Genomic DNA, 11,222 nt, shown 5'->3' on the forward strand with positions numbered 1-11,222 from the left:
AATGCTTCACTATTCGAGATACTAGATACCCTTTATAAATAATTATAATAGATACAATCTATGGGAGGTATAGTCCGCGTAAAACTGCTAGTTCGCTTTGAATATAGAAAGGAACCGCGTCGCCGTAGCAAATTGTATGAATACACCTTCTGGCCACAACTTCAGAGCGGACTAGCAGTTTGGCGCGGACTATAACACAGTGACAGTGAGTGACAGTTTGTGTAGGTGACCGCCGACGTGCAGCGGCAGTCAGTGTCTGTACCTTTACCATGAGTTTTTACGTTTTGACAAATATGACTGTTTTGGTATTTGTTTACGTATTTGCCCATACAATTTCCAATCAGCGCCCCTAGCTGATTGTGTCAGAACTTGGAAATTATATGGGCCAATACGTATATAAATACCAAAACAGTAATATTTGTCAAAACGTAAAAACTCATGGTAAAGGTACAGGTCGCTGGCAATGTGCCGCAACAGTCGAGTACGTACGTGGCAATGGCCGTTGCTCCTATATTAACCCCTAAGCTCCCACTCGTAAGTAAATCTCGGGACTACACAGACGGAGTCGTGAGCACAAGCTCGTACAGAAATATATTCTCTGTTTGGTTTACACAAAGAGAATGAAATTTTGAGATTGCTAAAACAGATTGGTTCGTAGGTATCTTTGAAGGATTTACTTGAGACAGATATCAGTAAAAAGATTTCAGAGCGAACCCTTTTAGGAATGTATTTAATGTTGTCAGAAGTATCCCAAGAAGTTTTTTCAATATTGCGCGATAAAAACTGAAGCATAATGAAGTTATGCTGAGTCTTAGAACGGAACCCGGCTTACTAAAATCGTATTTTTTCCCCTATTCAGACGGAATTCCGTTGAATGTTATGTTATGAGATTAATCATGCATGAAATTGCAGAGAGCAAAAAGCGCTGTATATTTTTGAATTATATACTAGTTATGTTTTTGACTTCGCACGCGTGGTATTCGTCGTCGTCGATATATATTTGTCCCACTGTTGGGCTCGGGTTTTCTCTCACACTGAGAAGGGTAGGGTCCACGCTGGCCAAGTTCGAGTTAGTGTCTAAGAGGACAAACCTTTGATATTTTTTTAAAGAACTTTGGACCGGTTATGTTTTTTCATGACGTTTCCTTTCACGTTATAGCACCTGATAATTATTTTCTAATGCGCAATTTGAAACATCAAAGGTAGAGAATGAAGGAGAGCCTAGGATTCGAACCTGTGACTCCCTGACTGAGCTCTGACTGACTTCTTGACTGAGTGATATTACACTCATAAGGTATGGCGTCGATATCGGCAATATCTGACCTTAAAGAGGTTACTCATACACCGAACACCCAAATATAAATAACTAGTTAAATCATTAAAATAAAAACCCGAGTGTTTAAAATTTTAATGTATGGCACTCTCAGATTTTAGACGAATACTAGCTGACCCGGCAAACGTTGTGTTGCCATATAAACAACAAAAAAATGTTACAGGTGAACAACCCTTATCACTTAGGGGTATGAAAAATAGATAGTAGCCGATTCTCAGACCTACCGAATATGCATATAAAATTTGGTGAAAATCGGTAAAGCCGTTTCGGAGGAGTACGGTAACTAACATTGTGACACGAGAATTTTATATACAAGATAACGACACTTCATATGTTTAAATCTGTCAAGCCGTTTGGCCTGGAGGGCGTGCATAAGGCACATACATACACACACTCAAAAAACATTATTCTCCGCGGTCGGGTAAAAATATTTTTATAGCTTACTAAGCTTTATATTAAAAATGCAAATGGTATATTTGCGTAGCGTAACTGGAATTCTGTGTAAATAAAAGTTGCAAAAGATATGCGTTTAGCATTTTTGTTTTATTTTCAGCTATGCTTATGTATGGCTAAAATACGTTTTTGAAATAACTTTTAACCTTTGTAGCCACTTTGAACACTGAAGTTTTTATCTACTTTTGAGAATTTACGACGTTCATCTAATAATGTTTCTAGTTGTGTTCAGTTACTTATAAACCTTTGGGTGTATAGACATGAAAATTTATATTACTTTTGAAGCTGACTGTACTTCTATAGTTGTCAGTATAAAAATATTAGAGATTATAAAAAATGGTGGTAAGAAACCCGTGTGCGAGTTGTACATTTTAATACAAATTGTTTGGATTTATTGAAAAAAAAAAATGGTATCTTCTGTAACTTATTACATTTTTTTGCAGACAAAAGTTACCTTGAAATTCTTTATGTATTGTAAAGTCTTCTAAACAACAAAATGTTGCTTAGAACAAAAGGGTTTCGATGTTCATTATTTTAATAAACATGATCTTTTCATTAAAATTTTAGGAACACTTTTATGAGTAGACAAAGTCGCTTTTATTTTAATAAAGTTTGAGAGTCAGTTATGATTACATTATTAAATAAAATAGCTCTAGGTCCCGTGTATTCATGTATTAGCGTCATTATCTTCATCGACCCATTGCTGTCCCTCTACTGGGCCTAGGTCTACTGTCGGATTAAGCAGAATTAGACCCCATTTTAACCAATAGCCCATCAATGCTTATTCATGCATAAGTATGTTTGTAATTTCTGTTATCGTCGTTAATAAGAAGCTTGGATATTAACGATATCACATTTTTATAACGTTACATTAAAGTAATAAGTGACTCATTTGATACTACAGTTTAAAAACAGATGCGGGTAGGTGAAGTGGGGACGACACCTTGGCGGCGCTCGAATTAACAGAGAGCGACATTCTGGTCGGAGACTTCAGCAAGAGCAGTCGAATAACGGAGATACTTGTGTAGTTATAATACTTCTAATCACTAGTGTGAACTTACTTACGTATAATTGTTATATCGTTACTCTGTACCGTTTATGTGACTATATTATTACATGACTTCAAGACCTACAAGATGAGTTTGATTTCATCAGAAGTGTACAAGAACCAGCTCACAATCATGGACGGCGATTCGTAAGTACGAACATACTTGACACAGGAATAAAAACCGTGAGTTAAAACATTATTATGTCATATGTGAATTCATCTTGGTAGAATAAGTAAAAATGGGGGTAGATAAATGTCGTTGATGTAAGGGAAAACTCATTTGAATTAAGAAAATGGATAGATTGAGACTAGTAATTCAATGAAATGTTAATACCCTCTGAAAATGATATACTTAAATTTTGTGAACAAACTTTACTCTTATCAAATTACTTGTTAACATTGTAAACTGAGGTGTTTACTTCAAAATAAGTGCATTTTCTGTGAAGAAGTGTCTAAAAGTAATTTTGCAAGGCAGTTCTTGTGGTAAATCTGTCCATTTGGTTAAATTCTGTGGTGTAAAAAGTAAATCCTAATTGTTCTAAAGTTACACCTACTTTGAAATATATAGAAATACACGTACTTATGAAAATATTTTAAGGATCTTTAATCTTAAATGTCAGGCTTTATAGATATGGGAACCTAATGGTTGTTAATATAGGCTAATGTACGCCAGAAATTGCATACAGGTTAGATTTGAATTTATTTTTGATAACTTTTAATGTTTCAAACGGGGTTTACGTATATGCGTTTGTTATTATTGTATGGAAGGGACTATGCGGTAGCAACAAACGCAGTTACAGAGTACAGTATACCTACTTGATATAAGTGATACGTTTATTAAGTTGCAAAATTTTGATTATTCATAATTGTACAGAAATGTATAATATCTACGTGGTACATATTTAACTGCCTGCAAAAAAGTATCACGACCACGGTATTGAGTGGCTGAGTGTACCCAAGAGGGAAATGGTAAATGAGTTTAAGGTTTATTGTTTTTTTTTTTTTTTGGATATTAATTGACTATATTTAAAAATAAACTTGCATTCACATCTACATTGTTCACATTTTCATTTTATAAATCAATGAAAGTTTCCTTTTGATTTCATATACTTGATACGTAATTGTTATGAAAGAAGCATACGTACGTTGCCAAATTTAGATTTCCATCAATTCTAGGCGAATTCACGCAGTACTGTGTACTACTGTGTTTTGACTCCCATAAAGTATAAATGCACATTAGTTAATGATCTATAAGAAAACTGAGAAACTTATGCGCAGCGGTCTTTGGAATATTATATATAAAAATATCTCTCTTATCTCCCATTCTACTTCTGACTGACTCACTTATACATAATATTAAATGTCTGTTTTAAATTTAGTATGCAACGTTTCGTTTTGTATTAATATTTCTTTACATCTCGTAATTTTAAATCTTTAAATTTCAATTTGAATTTGACACATTACACGTCCTTTTGGTTTGAAAATTGGGCACTATCAAATACTGGTAAATGAAGTTTGTACCTTAAACGTTGAGACGCTTAGACTATCGATATTATCAATTATGTGAGCCATTTACGAAATGATAAACGGGATCCACTTTGTATGGGATTGAGAATAAATTATTTTAAGTAAAATAATAATAATAATAATAAATTGATGCTTTTATAACTTGAGCTTAGTTCTATTTACAAGTTACAGCAATTAAGTTATTATACGTATTAAGTGAGAAACGGTCACTGAAGCCTACATAAATTTAGATAGTCTCTTGTATACCATATTTAAAATGAGTCTTGCCTGCGACTTTGTTCATGTGGAGTCAGAATATAATTTGAATTGCATTTTTAAAACGAGTCTTGCCTGCGACTTTGTTCATGTGGATTCAAAATATAATTTGAATTGCATTTTTAAAAAGAGTCTTGCCTGCGACTTTGTTCATGTGGATTCAAAATATAATTTGAATTATACAATGCCCTCTGTCAAGATCACGGAGTACGTTAGTAATTTGGAATTCTCCATTACCTGGTCATGTAATGTTTTTAAAAAAAAAATGTATACTTTTGACATCAACTTCGTAGTTTTGGTTTTAATGCATTTTCAAACATACAAACCGACAGACAATTTTTCTTTTTCAAATATATTCGATGTAAACACGTGAAGATTTCATTCTTATTGTATGTATATCATAGCCAAATGAATAATAATGTAATCAAATAAAAGCATAGGTACATTTCGATGGGATTTTCTTATACAATAATTTACTTTTCATATAAATTTCATACGGTTCACAATTGCGTCATGTCTAGGTTTTCTCTATAGAAACATCGAGCATCTCCTTGAGAGTGTTGGTTGTAAATGATACATATTATATTAATATAATCTATACAGATATTACGCACTAATATAATTTTTATTACAAACTATATAAAAGTCAGGTGAAGCCGAGGCGTTTGAAATATATATAATAAATATGAATTGTTCGGTAATAAGGTGTATCATAAGATAGTTTGACTAACTGTTTGTTTGGCTGGCTGGTATAAAATCATGATCAACTTTAATAGACCTTTTTCAGGTCATAGAAATTTTAGGTTGTGATTGATAAGGAGCCACATGTTATGTAAAACAGTTATAGTTTTAAATCTGACGATCGTGATGAGACAAAATTAGAATCGGACAAGATTATTAAAATCATGTCATGTCATAAGTATTTCAAAATTTTTAAATAAATCTGACCGTTCAAAGTAGGTAAAAATCGAATTCAAATATTCCGTTACATACATACAGGTCAAGTTAATAAAAGCGTGGCAAAAATAAAAGCGTGTTTAAAAAAATCTTTTATCAGTTGTAGACACAAATAAGTATAGTTAAATAATGGCCGGTTTCTGAAGTCATTTTTCTTGGTAGGTAGTTTACGAGTGTGTATTCAATAACACTATCCGTTTGATAACTACCTACGGAAAAAAAAATCCGCTTCCAAGGAACTCAATGTAAGACAAGGTCTGTTTAAACTCCGTTTAGATTAACGGACCATTTTAATGTGTTTATTCTTTCCATAACATTATTTGATTTTTTTTTTAAAAACGACGTTTGCGTAAAGTCTAGCAAATCTTCCTTAGTATAATGCATAACTTTTACAGTAAAATAGCCCAAACTATAACTTCCTTATGGGAATCTTAATTTAAAACTTTTGGTGAAATAAAAAAAAAAAAAAAAAGTTAAGTAGTTAAGCCATACACAATTGACAAGTATGTCGTTGACGTGAACGCATGGGTCCTTTGCTTTGTTAATTAAATTTTGAAATTCATGTAATAGTATGTATTATTATAACTGAATATAAATTCAATTTAATGTAATGAAATTTCTTTCTGACTTTCAAAAGTGGGTTATGTGGCCCTACTTTGAAAGAAATAATTTGAATTTGTGATAAATAACGTAAAAAAATTGGGTTCATACAACTTAAACGTGTTATATTGTGTGAAATTCATGGTTTGTTTACCATTATTTAGTCTTTAACTTTGATATCATTCATTTCAAATATTCATGATATATTATTATTTTGATACTGCTTCATCAGTTGATAAAAGACGTACGTTGGAAAGGCAACTATTTGTATAAAATAACATTGTAATAATTAAAAGAGGTACTAAGTAGTAATAAAATAATTTTATAATAGTATTTTGAGTCGCACAGATTCATTTAGTGGCCAACTATAGATCTATCTATCTATCAGTATAACAGTTATTGAACAGGTTGTTGAGCATTCCGAAATGGACTAATAGGATTAACGTCGTTATTCTGATGCGTAACTTTATCGAATCAATAGTTGTTGGAGATTTAACTATTGGACTTAAAATCCAGACATAAGTAAAGTGGGCAGCTAGATGTTGTCATTACTGTAGGTGTAGGAAACTTTTTTAGTTTGATTTTTATTTATCTGTAGTTAAGATGGATTAGTGCAGATGCCTCGAGCAGTGTAATGTTCGCGGGTGTCTCTTGGTGATGCATATGGTTGGGTGTATGTATGTATGTTGGGTGGATGTATTACATTGAGTGAATATTGCATTTTTAGAGTAAATTTGAGTTGAGCACTGGCCGAATGTTATCGTAAACAAGGTATAAAAACTACGGTGATACATGACTAGAGTGATCCTATATGAACATCACCTAGTTATAACCGTGTGTTTTATTATTTAACAATGGTCTAATGCATTCGCTTCAATACCTGTCGCGCATATGACATTTATGTAAAGAGTCCTTATGAACTATGCCTGCAACAGAAATCCGTGGTGAACACTGTTGGGGCAGATTTATAACCTAGGTAATACACAACTAGTGTGATTCTATATGAACATCACCTAGTTTAAGCCTTGGTTCGGATCAACAGTTCGGGCTTTTTACATGCGAGTCGGTATTGCAAGAAAATGCGTAGAGTTTAAGCCATGTTTTTGATAAACAGTTAGGGCCTCTTACGTGCGAGTCGGTATTACAAGAAAATGTGTAACTCTTCTGGACTTAGGCATTAAACAACTGGTTTTCTTTTGCAGCTCTTGCATCAGACCATACACGATCGAGGACGAACGTGTGAGCAGGACGGCCGAATGTTATCGTCGTTAATAAGAAGCTTGGATATTAACGATATCACATTTTTATAACGTTACATTAAAGTAATAAGTGACTCATTTGATACTACAGTTTAAAAACAGATGCGGGTAGGTGAAGTGGGGACGACACCTTAAAGGCGCTCGAATTAACAGAGAGCGACATTCTGGTCGGAGACTTCAGCAAGAGCAGTCGAATAACGGAGATACTTGTGTAGTTATAATACTTCTAATCACTAGTGTGAACTTACTTACGTATAATTGTTATATCGTTACTCTGTACCGTTTATGTGACTATATTATTACATGACTTCAAGACCTTCAAGATGAGTTTGATTTCATTTCCAAGTATCATTTACAAATCAATAAAATATTTTTTTTTTTATAATATAGGAGTAGCAGACGAGCATGCAGTCCACCTGATGGGAAGTGGCTACTGCCACCCATGGACATCTGTAATCAACCCCAGATAGGATTAGATATTCCTACCTGAGTTCGGTCTCAGATGCGCCGCTACCCCTGAGGACTAAGCTGGAAAGCCTCGGAAAAGTCTGTCTCCCTTACCACACCCTTCAAACCGGAACACAGCAGCGCCTAACACTGCTGTTATTAAGTAGAAATAGGTGTAGCGGTGGTACCGCCGCAGTCAAACCACAAAGGGTTCTACCACCTTCAATACTACTTACGATTATTAATTATCTATTAGACATGAGTTTCTACTAAGAATTTAGGGCTTGTTATATATACACAGGGATGATTGACAAATAGGTATGTTCCACTATTTTTTTATTATTGAAGCAATAAAAGATAATTCGATAAAAATCGTGGCTGATAACTATTACGTAAATGACTTCAAAAAATCAGAAAATCAAAAAGTTCACTACCGTTTCAAAGGGTTGTGTCATTCAAAACAGATATACGTGAATTCTTCCAATTAATCACGTAACACGATCCATCCATCTGTTCTTAAATACCTCCATTAAAATCAAAACCCGCCCCTAATAGCTTTGTACACAAGTAAAAGGCCATAAAATTAAAACCGATTGCCGATTCTCATGAAAGAGCCGCTCCCATCGCATGTGCAAGCTAATGTAAAGGGGTGTGTACTTTGTTGCCTCTAATGACTTTTAATTAACACAAATACATAATACCTAATGTTTACGTAATATAGTGATATTTTATAGTGTAGAAATAGCAAACGAGCATGAACTTAAATTGTATAAGTGGCCGTTGCCGCCTTTGAACAAAGTTAAGAATTAAACTCCAGGAATATTCAGAGCCCTTCTATCTCTCCTCCTCCCTCCTATGAGTAATAATAAGACTTGCTATCTCTGAGGACTAAGTTGGAATGCCTTGTGTGAATATAACACGTACATGTTGCGAATTCCCAAAACATGCAGAATTCGTGTAAGCGCTGATGTTAAAAGTACCTATCTTATGTACTAGGGCCGCAAAATCGATCACAGATACTTGCAGTTCCTGAACTACAAGTTGGGTAATCTCAAACTTCAATCTAAAACACAGATTAACGTCGACATTACAACATCATATATATACAAACAAACCAATCATACCTCCAAGAGTATTTTCCAAAAGAATTCTCCATTTCTCAATAAAACAACAGTTTGACGACAATCAAGCTTTTGTTTCCACTTACCCTTAACGTATAAAAATAAGCCAAATACAAACACTTGGAGGCAACGGAAATTGCGAAAAGGGGATGGAAACATTTCGTAGCGCAAAGAAATCGGCATTAGCTTCGAACTACGAGTATGTCGGCGTGCGTTGTTATAACAATAAGCCGATCGGGTTCGTGATTTGCTTTGATTCGAAAAAAGACAAATATTTTTATTATCATGAAATGTTTTCTTTCTCATTGCTAATATTTGACTTCGTTGAATGTAGGAACATCTGAAGGTTGTTATAGTGTTAGCATTAAAAAAACCGTCATTATCATCATCATCTTCCCATCACTGTCTCAATATTGAGCCCGAGTCTCTTCTCAGATATGAGTTGAGAAGGATCAGGCCATGGACCACCGCGCTAGCCAAGTGCAAATTGGTAAACTTAACATTGGCAACCTTGCAGAACTTTTTTAAGTTATTTCAGGTATACTGTCAATAATTCAGGTATACAATTTATAATACGTACATAACTTTAAAAACCAGAGGTGCGTGCCGGGGATTTGAACCTTGGCCTACTCGACTTCGAGGATGGAGGACCTCATCATCATCATCATCAACCCATTACTGTCCCACTGCTGGGCACGGGTCTCCTCTCAGAATGAGAAGGATTAGGCCATAGTCCACCGCGCTGGCCAAGTGCGTATTGGTAGACTTCACATACCATTGGGTTTTTTTTTATAAATCTCTCAGGTATGCAGGTTTCCTCACGATGTTTTCCTTCACCTTTTAAGCTAGTGATAATATATTTCTAATACGCACATAATTTTTGAAAATCAGAGGTGCGTGCCTGGGATTTGAACCTCGGAATCCTCGATCGAGAGGCCGAATTTCTTAACCACTAGGCTATCACTGCTGGAGGACCTATTGTTTATTAATATAGCAAATCTCACTCCGTGATGTACGTAATATATGTACGCTCGATGTCGAAAGCAATGTCATCTACACTCTGGTAAAATATCAAAGTTAACCGAGCTCTACAATAAAATTAATAAAAAGAACTACGAAATTTAACGCTTTCTATTAGAATTCACAATAACGTAACATGTTGTTAAATACTTTTATAAATAAAAAGCACCTACTTACTTGGCTTCATCGATACCAAATAAAACAAAGAATAAATAAAGATACCGAAGCAATATGCTAGTATTGACGCAATTATTTGGTGACTGAAACCTTTAAAAACTGCGAACAAAAAGACCGAATTGCAGACGATTGATAAAATTGTTATTTACTTTGAAAAACCCTCTCTAAAAGAAAACTTGGATAAACAAGCCATATTGCCAATAAGACTGGGGATAAAGGGTCATGGTAGGTTAGGTTTTCGGGGTCGTTTCAGGTTTTATTGTACATAAAAATAAGTAAAGTTGATCTGTCTGACTGTAATTAAAACATATTTTAGAGTCGTCTCAATGCACAAGTATTTTATGTCATAGGTACCATGGGTATTCAAAGATAAATATATAAAGAGTATAAATAGACCAGAACCAAAACAGACATCCAAATTTATTTTTCGGGTCCAAAATCGAACCTAGACCTTTTTTTACGGGGTGGGGAAACCTTCAAAAGGTACCCAACGACGTGGGAGCGACGCTGAGTTACTCGTATGTGGAATTTGTACCGCATTAAAACGCCCTGGCGGCCGTCCTCAACACTTGTTGGAGAACTTCGGGATCTCCGACGGAACACAACCGGAGGCCTTCAACTGCTCCCCCAGGATAATTGCCCTATTGGGCTCTGTTCTAGAGCAGCAGTTTTCGCTCCTCCCATAACATCTGTTGTTTACGACGGTAAGCGACCACACACACTGCCATCCTTTTCGGGGTCGCGTGCTGGAAGGTTCGAGCTTCCACTCTTGCTGCCCCCAACCTCGGAAGCCACCTTATAGTCGCCTCTTACGATAAGCAGAGGATACTGTAAGCCTATTTTAGTCCCGGGAGTACAGGGACATGAACCTGGAGACCTGCTACCCAAAGCCGATCTATACGGTGATCGTCGTGTCACGTCTCACGGTTCGTCAGGCTAAATAACATTTCTGTTTGACTACCTATTGATTTTAATAAACGTTGACACGTTTTAATAAAAAACAAGCTAACAACGTTACACAGAAA

The sequence above is a fragment of the Epargyreus clarus genome, unplaced genomic scaffold, assembly GCF_041222505.1.
Source record: "Epargyreus clarus isolate Ecla_fem2 unplaced genomic scaffold, WU_Ecla_fem_2.2 ptg000008l, whole genome shotgun sequence".
Classification (NCBI taxonomy): Eukaryota; Metazoa; Arthropoda; class Insecta; order Lepidoptera; family Hesperiidae; genus Epargyreus; species Epargyreus clarus.